The 12,563-nt window shown below is 45.4% G+C and overlaps 1 protein-coding gene across 1 annotated transcript in view; it reads left to right on the forward strand.

Moving 5' to 3' along the window:
- The first annotated feature begins 369 nt into the window (after positions 1–369).
- Lck (LCK proto-oncogene, Src family tyrosine kinase) overlaps positions 370–12,563 on the forward strand; it is a 28,787-nt gene continuing 16,593 nt past the window's right edge. Inside the window, exon 1 of the mRNA XM_042683672.1 lies at positions 370–460. The gene's annotated coding sequence lies outside the window, so the exon portion shown is untranslated. The remainder of the gene's footprint in view (positions 461–12,563) is intronic.

Below are 12,563 nucleotides of genomic sequence, written 5' to 3' on the forward strand. Positions count from 1 at the left end.
CTGCCTGAATCATACAATTCTGCCTTTGTGGTCAGACTGAGGCAAAAGGGCCACTCAGCTTTCCCACTGCGTGCCTTCGCTGTGAAGTGACGCTGTGGCTGCTCTACACTGCTCATGAGGGTCAGTGCTGCCTGGAAGCTGTTACTTAGGTATATGATGCAGGGCAAACTCTCCCTTCATCTGTGACCCTCTTAAGTGCCATCCACAGGGTGAGCCTGGAGATGTCTGGGACCTCGAGGGGCTGAAGGATGAGGGGCTAGGACAACAGGAAGCTTGGGGTGCTGGAGGCTTGTGGTTGGGCTGCTGGGGCCTGGTTGGCTGTGGAGCGCTCAGAGGAGGCAGGAAGTCAGGGTGGAACGTGGGCGCGGGGAGACAGGTGGTAGAACTGAGACTGAGTCCCAGCAATCAAACCAGGCCAGGAGCACCATGTGAAAGGGCCAGGGGGTCACAGGCTGGGCAGGTAAGGAGCAATGGGAGCAGGGGTCAGGGCTGTGGTGGGAGCCCTACACAGGGCAGAGGTAGTCAGGGCCAACTTGCTCTGCTGGAGGTTAGCTGGTTCACCCCTTTCCTGCGAAGGTGGTGGTTCTTGCCTCAGCAATACTGTCTGCCATTGCTTACCCGCCTTGCACTGGGATTTTGGAGAATTTAGCAATCCAGCATGTGCATGTGGATGTTTAGGTATTTAAAAGGTCTTCAGGAATCACCATCTAGTACCCTGTCCAAAGGATGAGGCTCTTGAGGCCCACAGAGGGCAATGCACCCACTGCCTGTAGTCCCTCAGCAAGACAGGAGCAGAGCCAAGACCCTCCAACTTGTGCACTGGAATGGGGTCATGTGATGGAGTCTGAGGACCTAGGGACCAGTCCTGGTCCCTAAGGTAGAGCTAAGTGACAATCTCCCAAGCAAGTCACCTAGAACAACCAGATGGATGCGTGACCAGTATTACTTGAGAGAAGGTGGCGGAGAGAGTGGGTGGATGATTATCATTGGAGATGAAGTTCCCAGAGCCAGCAAATCTGACCCAACTTTGGGAAGTTGGAGGTGAAAGGAATGATGAGGGAAGGAAGAGGAAAGGTTATTTTTATCCTGGTCAGGGATGCAACTGTCTCTGGGTTAAGGAACTTCTGAATTTCCATCTGGAGAACTGCCATTCCAGTCCTGGCTCAGGATATCCTCCACGCTGGCCCCATTCCCTCCTCCTCAACTCCAGCTGTGTGTGGTGGCCCAGTTGGTCCTGCAGATTCCTGCTTCAGGCCCTAAGGGATGGAACCCTAGAAAGGCATCAACTACCCACACATACTCACAATCTAACTCTGAGCCCTCAGCTTTTTTTTTGGGGGGGGGGGAGGGTGGACAGTCCCACATGAGCCAGACTTTCCCGGTTTCCTCTGTCTCTCTGGAGCTTTTCATGCTACACACTTTCCGTCGAGTCAGCATTTCCCAGCCTTTCTTCTGTCTTCAGTCCCAAGGCCTGAGGCCTCTTGTGGAGGCTGGGGGGCATGCTGGGTCCTCCTATGGTTCATCTCCTCTTGGACAGGTAAGGGAAGTCCCCTTCCAGCACTCAGCTGTGCTGATTTGGTAGATTGCTTGCCCTCAGGGCTCAGGATAGTGGCTCTTCTCCAAAGGAGAAAGGCCCAAGTCGACCTAGATTATGAGCTGAGGGCCGGGGGCTGATCACTCACTCCTATACTCCTAGCTACTCAGGAGGCTGAATTCTGAAGATCATGGTTCAAAGCCAACCTAGGCAGGAAAAGACTGTGAGACTCTTGTCTCTAATTAACCAGTAAAAAGCTGGAAGTGGAGATGTGGCTCAAGTAGTAGAGGGAGAATCTTGTGAAGAAAAAGCTTACAGACAGCACTCAGGCTCTGAGTTCAAGCCCCTGTATATACACACACACACACACAATGAAGAGGGTTCAGAAGATAAGTCATCCATTATGGGGATCTAGAAAGCTTTCTTTTGTTGGTGATGGTGGTGGTGGTGGTGGGAGCTGAACTCTGGGCCTGGGCGCTGTCCCTCAGCTCTTCAGTTCAAGGCTAGTGCTCTACCACTTGAGCCACAGCACCACATCCGGCTTTTTTCTGCTTATGTGGTACTGAGGAATCGAACCGAGGGCCTCATGCATGTGAGGCAAGCACTCTACCACTGAGCCACCTTTCCAGCCCCATAGAAAGCTTTCTGAAGAAACAAAGCAGTTCTGAGAACAGAGACCAATTTTGAGGAGTGCTTAAGACAGGTCAATATCCCTAGGTCATGTTCCTGGAATGGGAAGGGCAGAGATCTGAAAGTAAAACCAGAGATAAGACAGCCCACAGAGCAAGGTAGTGCTCAGAGCATGCATTTTAAAGTCAGAAGGACTCAGGAACAATTCCAGGTCTACTGATTACTTTTTTTTCTTTTTGGTGCCAATCCTGGGACTTGAACTGAGGGCCTGGTCTCTGTCCCTCTGTGTGTGTATGTGTGTGTGTGTGTGTGTGTGTGTGTGTGTGTGTAGTTTAGTGACTGTGAGAGTCTCATGAGCTTTCCAGCTCCAGCTGGCTTTATTTATTTATTTGCTAGTCCTGTGGCTTGAACTCAGGACCTGGGCACTGTCCCTGAGATTCTTTTTGCTCAAGTCTAACACTCTATCACTTGAACCAAAGTCCCACTTCTAGCTTTTTCTGCTTATGTGGTACTGAGGATGGAACCCAGGGTTTAATGCCTGCTAGGCAAGCCCTCTACCACTAAGCCATGTTCCCAGCCCTGGCTTCAAATCCTGATTCTCATCTCTCAGCCTCCTGGGTAGTGAGGATAACAAGCATGAGCCATCAACGCCAAGCTCTGTTGATTCCTTGAGGGAGTAGCTTTGTCAACAAACTTTAGTATAGATTTTTTCTCTAGCAGAGTGCTTGTGGGAGTCCAAGAAAATAATGACTGTAATGTGTCCTGGGTATCATCTGACACATAGTAGGTATTTAAAGGAAGTTAGGCACTTCCTTCCCCTGCAAAGAAAATAGTAGGCCTACGAGGAAGACTGTCCATACCCAGAATTACCCTTATCAAAGCATCCTTGACCTTGGCAAGGCAGAGAAACACCTATTCCTCCACACTTGTGGTATGGCTTTTTTTTTTTTTTTTTTTTTTTGCAAATGATCTTGTTTTCTGCTCCTAGTGTGAGATCTTAGGCAGGCTAGATTCTAAGCAGGGCTGTGAGGTCTGCCTAGGAAGAGTTCCTCACAAAAACATATTCTCACACCCACACTCTTTTCATAGCCAAAACACCACAAAATGCCACAGACATCATCATAGGAAAGAGTAGGGGAACAGATCTCAGAGGCCAGGAGAGTGGGCCACACATACAACACAGGCTAGTACTCTGGTTTCTCTACAAAGTGTATAAAGCTCACCTTTTACAACACAGGCCAGATTCGACAAATTTATACACTCATAAACTAATGGCTTCAAAGCCAAGATCACTCTGGAAAAAGGAAAGCAATTGTGAAGAGAAAAGGATGGAACCAAGATACCACCTGGAAATGTGGGTATCTTTTTCCTTTTTTTTTTTTTTTTTTGTCAGTCATGGGGCTTGAACTCTGGGTCTGGGCGCTGTCCCTCAGCTTTTCAGCTCAAGGCTAGTGCTCTACCACTTGAGCCACAAAGCCGCTTCTGGTTTTCTGGTGGTTAATTGGAAATGAGTCTCACAGACTTTCCTGCCCAGGTTGGCTTTGAACTGTGATCCTCAGATATCAGCCTCCTGAGATCTAGGATTATAGGTGTGAGCCACCAGCACCCAGCTCTTTTTCCTTCTTTTATTTTTGTTTGTTCTAATACTGGGGATTGCACTCAGTTGCCTGAGTGTTGTCCTTTAGCTTTCTCACTCAAGGCTGGTGCTCTACTAATCAAGCCACAGCTCCACTTCTGGCTCTTTTTTTGGTGGTTAATTGGACATATGAGTTTCATAGACTTTCTTACTCAGGCTAGCTTCAACTGCGTTCCTTAAATCTTCTGAGTAGATAGGACTTGACTCACCAGCGCCAAGCTGTTTATTTGTTCCTGTTGTTTGGTGGTGGTGGTGGTGGCCAGGGATCTAATTCACAGCCCGCTAATTATATTTTCTATCATTAAGCTACACCTCCAGCCAGGAATGAAATCTGAAAAGTCCATCTCTATGGATTTTCAAGTATCTGCAGATGCATTTCCAAGGGCTCAAGTTCCAAGGGGCACCAAGAAAAAAAAGGGGGGGTATCAGGTCTCCACACTATGGATTTAGGTGTAATTAGCCCAGGAATTCATAGTCAATCCTAGCCTGTTAATCTTCCCAGAGAAGAAGTCCAATTCCTTTCATCTAGCCCAGTGTTTCCAGAACTTCCTGACACAGTTTTGTTTTTCCCATAGCGCTGCCTGTTCCAGACCTGCTTTTGAGATAAGGACAGAAGTAGAAAGTCAGGATGAGCTGTGTAGCTGATGCTCCTCAAAAGATTGTGTCTCACAGGACATGCTTGCAACATGCCTGCCTGTAATCCCAGCACATTGTTTTTTCTTTTTTGAGAGGAGGGGATGTGCTGGTACTGGGGGTTGAATGCAGGACCTCACATTTTCCCTTAGCTTTTTTGCTCAAGACTAGCACTCTGCCACTTGAGCCACTTCTCCATTTTTCAGCTTTTTGCTGGTGAATTCGAGTTGAGTTGAGAATTTGTCTACTCCGGCTGACTTCCAACCACAATCCTCAGATCTCAGCCTCCTGGGTAGCTAGGATTACAGGTTCGAACCACCAGTGAGTGCTCAACTGGAAAGACTTGAAAGAATGTGAGTTTAGGTTAGCCCAGGGCTACATAGTGAGACTCTGTTGCAAAAAAAAAAAAAGGAAAAGGGAAAAGAAGAAGATGAAGGAGCCATGGCAGCTCTAGCTGCTGTTTATGTGGAAATCCAGGGAGGAAGAAGGTGACACATTGGGTCACAGCCACTGTCTGCCTCTCAGATGGCAGAAATCACACAGTGCTCTGGGGAAGAGTTGTTTACAGCATAAACAGGTAACCAGCAAGGAGGATCTTCCCATTTCATTGGAAGGGAGACTTTAAGCATGGTATCTTGTGTGAGAGATGATAAGAATGTATGGGTGGGGCGGGGAAGGTGGCTCAGTGCTAGAGCGCTTGCCTTGCATGCATGAGGACCTGGGGTTTGATTCCTCAGCACCACATAAGCAAAAAAAAAAAAAAAGCCGGAAGTGGCGCTGTGGCTCAAGTGGTAGAGTGCTAGCCTTGAGCTGAAGTGCTGAGGGACAGTACTGAGGCCCAGAGTTCAGACCCCATGATGGGACCCCCCCCCCAAAAAAAAAAGAATGTACAGCTGTATGTGCACACGTGTGTGTTTGTGTGTGAGTGTCTGTGTGTCTGTGTGTGTCTGTTTGTGTGTGTGAATACCAGGGCTTGAACTCAGGGCCATGTGTTCTTGCTTAGTTTTTTGCTCAAGGCTAGGGCTCTACCGCTTGAGCCATATCTCTACTTCCATCTTTTTACTGGTTAATTGAAGAGCCTTAGGGACTTTTCACCTGCCTGGCTTTGAACCATGATCCCTAGATCAACCTCTTGAAAAGCTAGGATTATAGGCATGAGCTGCCAATGCCCAGCCAGACTGTATAGTTTTTGTCCAAGTTTATTTTCCCCATGTACAGAGTTTATTTATAGAAGGCAGTTAACAGGTCTTGTGGGAAGAAACAGAAGGAAAGAACAAAAGAAGAGTGAATTTTAAGGGATATGGTCAGTTACACACACAGATCCTGCATATCTTAAGGATACTAAAGTTTGAGCATCATGTATCAGGCATAATGGCTGGGTCTTAGCTCAAGTTGTAGAGTGTTTGGTCCTGAATTCAAACCCAAGTACCAGTTTAAAATAAATAAATAAATTAAAAAAATCAGCCGGGTCCTCTGGTTCACGCCTATAATCCTAGCTACTCAGGAGGCTAAGATCTGAGGACAGCAGTTTGAAGCCAGCCTGGGCTGGAAAGTCAGTAAGATTCTTAACTCCAAGAAAACCTGAAGTTATACTGTGGCTCAAAGTGGTAAAGTGCTAGCCTTGAGTGCTAAAAGCTCAGGGACAGTGCCCAGGCCTTGAGTTGAAGCCTCACAACTTACTAAAAAAATAAATAAATAAAGAATAATTATCTGAGGTTACTGTTAGTAAACCTACTCTGTGTGTGTGTGTGTGTGTGAGAGAGAGAGAGAGAGAGAGAGAGAGAGAGAGAGAAAACAGAAACTCATTTTCTTTTAATTTTACTTCTAGAACAATTTGGTATGCATACTTCAGATTTTCCTGTGTATGTCTGTTGAAAGAAATGGAGGTTGAGAACCTAGTCTTCAGAGAGAGTCAGAGCAGAGTTTAACTCACCGCTCATTTGTTTATTACAAGGCCTAGCCTGCCAAATAACTTCATATAGTTCGTTTCTGTTTTGCATCTGTGAAGTGGGCGCAATAGTAGAACTTACTTCTATAGGAGTATTATCAGAGTTACATTTGACGATTCAAAAAAATGCAAATTACAAGAAATAATTCTTGGCATAGCACCTGGTCCTGCGCATACATGTTTAACCACAAATTGGCTTATACTCTACATTCTGCTCTGTAACTTGCTTGTATCTAGGCGTCTTTCCCTGTCTGTACATGAGCTCTAACATTTATTGGCTCAAGTGAAACGTTAACTTGTTAAATGGGTAAGGATGGCGATTTCAGATGCTACTTCCAGCAAGTATGTAGATGTCAGTAGGGCTACATTGTTGGGAGACCCAGATATTACTGACCAGCCAGTGAGCTGCATGTCTTACAGCTTCCTGTGAAAATGAAGTGACTCACCAAATTAACTGTGACACCCAGGGTAAGTCTGTGATGGTTGCTCACTTCTGAGTCTTCAGCACTAGATTAGAGCCTGGCAAAACTTTTGTCGATCATATGACTAATATAAACTAGGAAAAAAAATTGTTGGGGCTGGGAAGATGGCTCAGTGGTAGAGCACTTGCCTTGCATACCTGAGGCCCTGGGTTCGATTCCTCAGCACCATATAAGCAAAAAGAAAAAAGCCAGAAGTGGCACTGTGGCTCAAGTGGTAGAGCGCTAGCCTTGAGCTGAAGAGCTGAGGGACAGCGCCCAGGCCCAGAGTTCAGGCCCCACAACCGGACCAAGAAAAAGAAAAAAATTGTTAATATCCTGGTCCATTAGGAAGTTGCAGCTGGGGTGGGAGGGTTGTAGCTTAGTGGTAAAGCATTTGCCTAGTATGTAGGATTTCATCCCCAGCGCCTCAAAAACAAATAACTAAAAACAAACAAAAAGGAAAGAGAAAAGAAAATGTGGCCCTTTTTCTGTGCTAATACTGGGGCTTGAACTCAGCAGCTGGGTGTTCTCACTTGGCTTTTTCGCTCAAGGCTGGCACTGGAGCCACAGCTCTACCTCTGTTTTTTTGGCTGCTTAATCAGAAATAAGAGTCTCATGGATTTTCCTGCCTGGGCTGGTTTTGAACCTTGATCTTCAGATCTCAGCCTTCTGATTAGCTAGGACTTACAGGTGTGAGCCACCAGTACTCAGTTTAAAGTGGTAGCCCTTTTAAGTCAAGTGACAGAGACCCAGGCCCAATGTTCTTCCTTAGCAGATGGCATTTTCTATCACATTTATATCACTAATGTGTGCCAATGATTTTAGGGGATGATGGATGAACATTTACCCATGTTAGTTTACTTATTTTAACATGCATCACGAGTATAGCTTCTATTTATGGCTAGTAATTCTGGTTTTCCATTTATGGTAGTGAAGTTCCCATATCAGGTAAATTTTAAACAGGGAACCCTGCTCTCTGGAACTGCCAAAAATCATGAGAAAAAAGAGAGAGAAAAAAAGATCATGAGGAAAAATGAGATCACTTTATTATTATTATTATTATTTTTTGGGTCCAGTCGTGGGGCCTGAACTTGGATTTGGGCGCTGTCCCTCAGCTCTTCAGCTCAAGGCTAGCGCTCTGCCACTTGAGCCACAGCGCCACTTCCGGCTTTTTTCTTTTTTGCTTATGTGGTGCTGAGGAATCGAACTCAGGGCCTCATGCATGCAAGGCAAGCACTCTACCACTGAGCCACCTTCCCAGCCCTTTAGTTTTACTGATGTATACTTTTTTTAAATTTAGTTTATTTATTTTTTATTTTTGTTGGTCGTGGGGCCTGAACTCTGGGCCTAGATAAGAGATAAGAGTCTCAGGGATTTTCTTGCCTGGGCACAATCCTCAGATCTCAGCCTCCTGAGTATCTAGGATTACAGGTGTGAGCCACCGGTGTCCAGTTCCATGAAACTCTTACCTCCAATAAACTACCAGATAATCCGAAGTGGCACTGTGGCTCAAGTGGTAGAGGGCTAGCCTTGAGTCCAAGAGCTGAGGGACAGCGCCCAGGCCCAGAGTTCAAGCCTCATGACCAAAAAAAAAAAAAAAAAGATTTTTAATGACAATTGTTCTTATTTATTTAGTCCTTATTATATAAACAAGCATGTATTACATGAGGTCATATATGTATCATATATAATGTCCATAACCCATCAAAACTCTCCTATTTGGTGTATGTGTGTGTGAGGGTGTAGGTATGTGGGTGCACCAATAGTGGGTTTTGAACCTAGGGCCTAGAGGCTGTCCCTTTACACCTTTAGCTTTCTTGCTCAAGATTGAAGCTCTACTGCTTGAGACACACCTCTACTTCTGGCTTTTTGGTAGTTAAGTGAAAATAAAAGTATCAGAGGCTTTCCTGGTTAGGCTGACTTCAAGGTCTATTTTTTTCCCATTTTGCAGACACAATAACTAACAGAGACTCAGAACAGTGTAGTAATCTGCCCAAAGGCCTTTTGCCAGTGTGTAACAAGAGATCTTGTGACTGACCTAGTCATAGTCTAGTAGCAGGGCTCAAGTACCTTGCCTAGCAAGTTGCAGGCCTGTAGTTCAAACCCTAATACCACCAAAAATCAACAACCACAAACAAAAACAGTGTAGAAGTGGTGCTATGGCTCAAGTGGTAGAGCACTAGCCTTGAGCACAAAGAAGCTTAGGGACAGCGCTGAGGCCCTGAGTTCAAGCCCCACAGCCAGCCAACAGAAAGAAAGAAAGAAAGAAAGAAAGAAAGAAAGAAAGAAAGAAAGAAAGAAAGAAAGAAAGAAAGAAAGAAAGAAAGAAAGAAAGAAAGAAAGAAAGAAAGAAAGAAAAAGAAAGAAAGAAAGAAAGAAAGAAAGAAAGAAAGATGGCTGGGAATGTGGCTCAGTGGTAGATTGCTTACCTAGCATGCATCAAGCCCTGGGTTCAATTCCTCAATACCACATACACAGAAAAAAGCCTGAAGTGGTGCTGTGGCTTAAATGGTAAGGAACTAGCCTTGAACCAAAGAAGCACAGAGACTGTGCCCAGGCCCTGAGTTCAAGCCCCATGACAGGCAAAAAAGAAAGAAAAAAAACAAACAAACAATGCAATAGGGACATAGTGAGTAGAGCCTCTCTGCTGGGAACGATAGACTCCCAGAAACATTCATAGAACCAGGGAATGCCAAGCATCATAAGTAAGGCTCCACCCTAATAAAACTCCATAGAGCAAAGTGCTTATAGAAGTACCAAAGAGAAGCCGGGCGCTGGTGGCTCACGCCTGTAATCCTAGCTACTCAGGAGGCTGAGATCTGAGGATCGCCATTCAAAGCCAGCCCGGGCAGGAGAGACCGTGAGACTCCTATCTCCAATAAACCACCAGAAAACCGGAAGTGGCGCTGTAGCTCAAGTGGTAGAGCGCTCGCCTTGAGCTGAAGAGCTGAGGGACAGTGCCCAGGCCCAGAGTTCAAGCCCCACAACCGACAAAAGAAAAAAAAAAAAAAAAAGAAGTACCAAAGAGCTGAGACTCATTAAATTAAAAAGAATCATTGGGCACATATAAGTTACCTGGTGAGGAACTTCTACTAGAAGTTCAATAGAATAATTGCTCTATAGCTCTTATTGATGACAATAATTAACTAGCAGAATTAATTCTATATCTAAGCCACTTCCAGCTTGTGAAAATAAATCTATCTTGTAGTTGGGGGTATTAGAGCATATACTTAGCATGTATGAGTGTCTGGATTTAATCTCCTGCATTAAACAACAAAACAAAAACATGGTTCTAGGGGTTGGGAATGTGGCTCAGTGGTAGAGTGCTTGCTTAGCGTGTATCAATTCGATTCCTCAGTACCACATAAACAGAAAAAGCCAGAAGTGGTGCTGTAGCTGAAGTGGTTGAGTGCTAACCTTGAGCAAAAGAAGCTCAACAAGGGGCTAGGAAGGTGGCTCAGTGGTAGAGTGCTTGTCTTGCATGCATGAGGCCCTGGGTTCGATTCCTTAGCACCACATAAGCAGAAAAGGCTGGGAGTAGCACTGTGGCTCAAGTGGTAGAGCACCAGCCTTGAGCTGAAGAGCTGAGAGACAGCACCCAGGCCCAGAGTTCAGGTCCCATGACCGACAAAAAAAATTTTTTTAATTAAAAAATAAAAGAAGAAGAAGCTCAAAGACGTGCCCAGGCCCTGAGTTCAAGCCCCAGGACTGGCAAAAACAAAAAAGCAAAATGGTACTAGCTGGGCACAGGTCATACCTATAACCATAGCTAATCAGGAGACTGAGTGATTTCAGGGTCAAAATTTGAGTCCAGCCTGAACAAAAAAGTGTTTGAACCTCATCTCAATAGAAAAAGCTGGGTGCAGCAACATATGCTTGTCATCCAAGCTGCATAGAAGGCATAAATGGAAGGATTGAAGTCCAGCAAAAATCAAGACATTATCTCAAACATTATTTGTGTGGGCACCTATAGTTAAGGCCCTTTATTGAACATATGCAACTTTGCCAATAAGCCAAATCTTGGGCAGGGAAAAAGGCTGGAAGAATGTTTCTAGTGATTCTGACAGATTTTGTGCTCAATGATCTGTAGTAGAACAACCTGGATATTCTTCATGTAGAAACTCAGGTGAGATGCTGGCTTGCAATATAGACAAAAAGTTCAGTGTATCAGTAAGTCTATAGTTGGGGGAAGAAAAGGTTTTTATTTTTGTTTGTTTGCCATTGCTGGGCTTGAATTCAGGGCCTGGGCACTCTCCCTGAGCTTCTTTTGCCCAAGCCTAATACTCTACCACCTGAGCCACAGTGCCACTTGCAGCTTTCTCTGTTTATATGGTATTGAGGAATCGAACCCAGGGCTTGATGTATGATAGGCAAGCACTCTACCACTGAGCCACATCCCCAACCTATCCCTTTCTCTTTTTCTTTTGTGTTTGTAGTGGGGCTTGAACTCAGGATCATGCTCTTGCTCATGACTACACTCTACCACTTGACCCCTGTCTCCAGGCTGGCATTTTTCTTGTTAATTGGAGATAGTGTCTCATTGACTTTTCTACCCAAGCTGGCTTCAAACCATGATCTTCAGATCTCAGCCTCCTGTGTAACTAGGATAACAGTCATGAGCCAGCTGCTGGTGCTCAGACCAAGTGCCCTGTGGACAGTGAGCATCCTTGTTTGTCTTACCGCATTACACACTCTCATCAAAGAGATTCTAGAATCTACAAATTTTTTGCTATTGACCAAGGGTTCTTGAGTTAGGAGAAGAGAATATTTTCCTTCATTCAGTTCAGAATCTGCCCTTCTTGCTGGTTTCCCAGAGAATTCCTTGGATTATTGTTTGCTCTTTCAGAAAATGAGAAATTCATAGTAAGCTTTTTTTTTTTTTTGTCGGTCATGGGGCCTGAACTCTGGGCCTGGGCACTGTCCCTCAGCTCTTCAACTGTAGACTAGCACTCTACCACTTGAGCCTCAGCCCCACTTCCGGCTTGTTCTGCTTATGTGGTGCTGAGGAATCGAACCCAGGGCCTCATGCATGCAAGGGAAGTGCTCTACCACTGAGCCACCTTCCCAGCCCCCATAGTAAGCTTTAATATTGAGTCTTTTGGGCTAGGAACATGGCTTAGTCTGGTGCTCTACCACTTGAGATACAGAAAGGTTCAATGAGAAATTTAACTTTGAGAGTGAATTTAGGGCCTTGAACTTTCTTTTTCTTTCTTTTTTTTTTTTATGGGCTGGTCCTGGGACTTGAACTCAGTGCCTAAGTGGCTATCCCCTTACCTTTTGGGCTCAAGGCCACTTAAGCCAGAGCTCCACTTTTCAGTTTTTTAGTTAATTGGAGTCTCATGAACTTCCCTGCTCTGGCATTTCCAGCTACTTTTTTTTTTTTTTTTTTGGTCAGTCGTGGGGCTTGAACTCTGGCCCTGGGAGCTGTCCCTCAGCTCTTCAGCTCAAGGCTAGGGCTCTACCATTCGAGTCACAGCACCACTTCTGGTTTTCTGGTGGTTAATTGGAGATAAGAGTCTCATGGACTTTCCTGCCCAGACTGGCTTTGACTGCGATCCTCAGATCTCAGCCTCTTGAGTAGCTAGGATTATAGGCGTGAACCACCAATGCCGAGCTACCAGCTACTTTTGGTGCTGGTAATTTTCGAGATGGGGCCTCACTTTATACTAGGGATGGCCTGTGGCCTGTAATGCTCCTACTTGTGCTTCCCATGTCACTGGG

This window comes from Dipodomys spectabilis, unplaced genomic scaffold (assembly GCF_019054845.1).
Source record: "Dipodomys spectabilis isolate Male_0828 unplaced genomic scaffold, ASM1905484v1 ptg000002l, whole genome shotgun sequence".
Lineage (NCBI taxonomy): Eukaryota > Metazoa > Chordata > Mammalia > Rodentia > Heteromyidae > Dipodomys > Dipodomys spectabilis.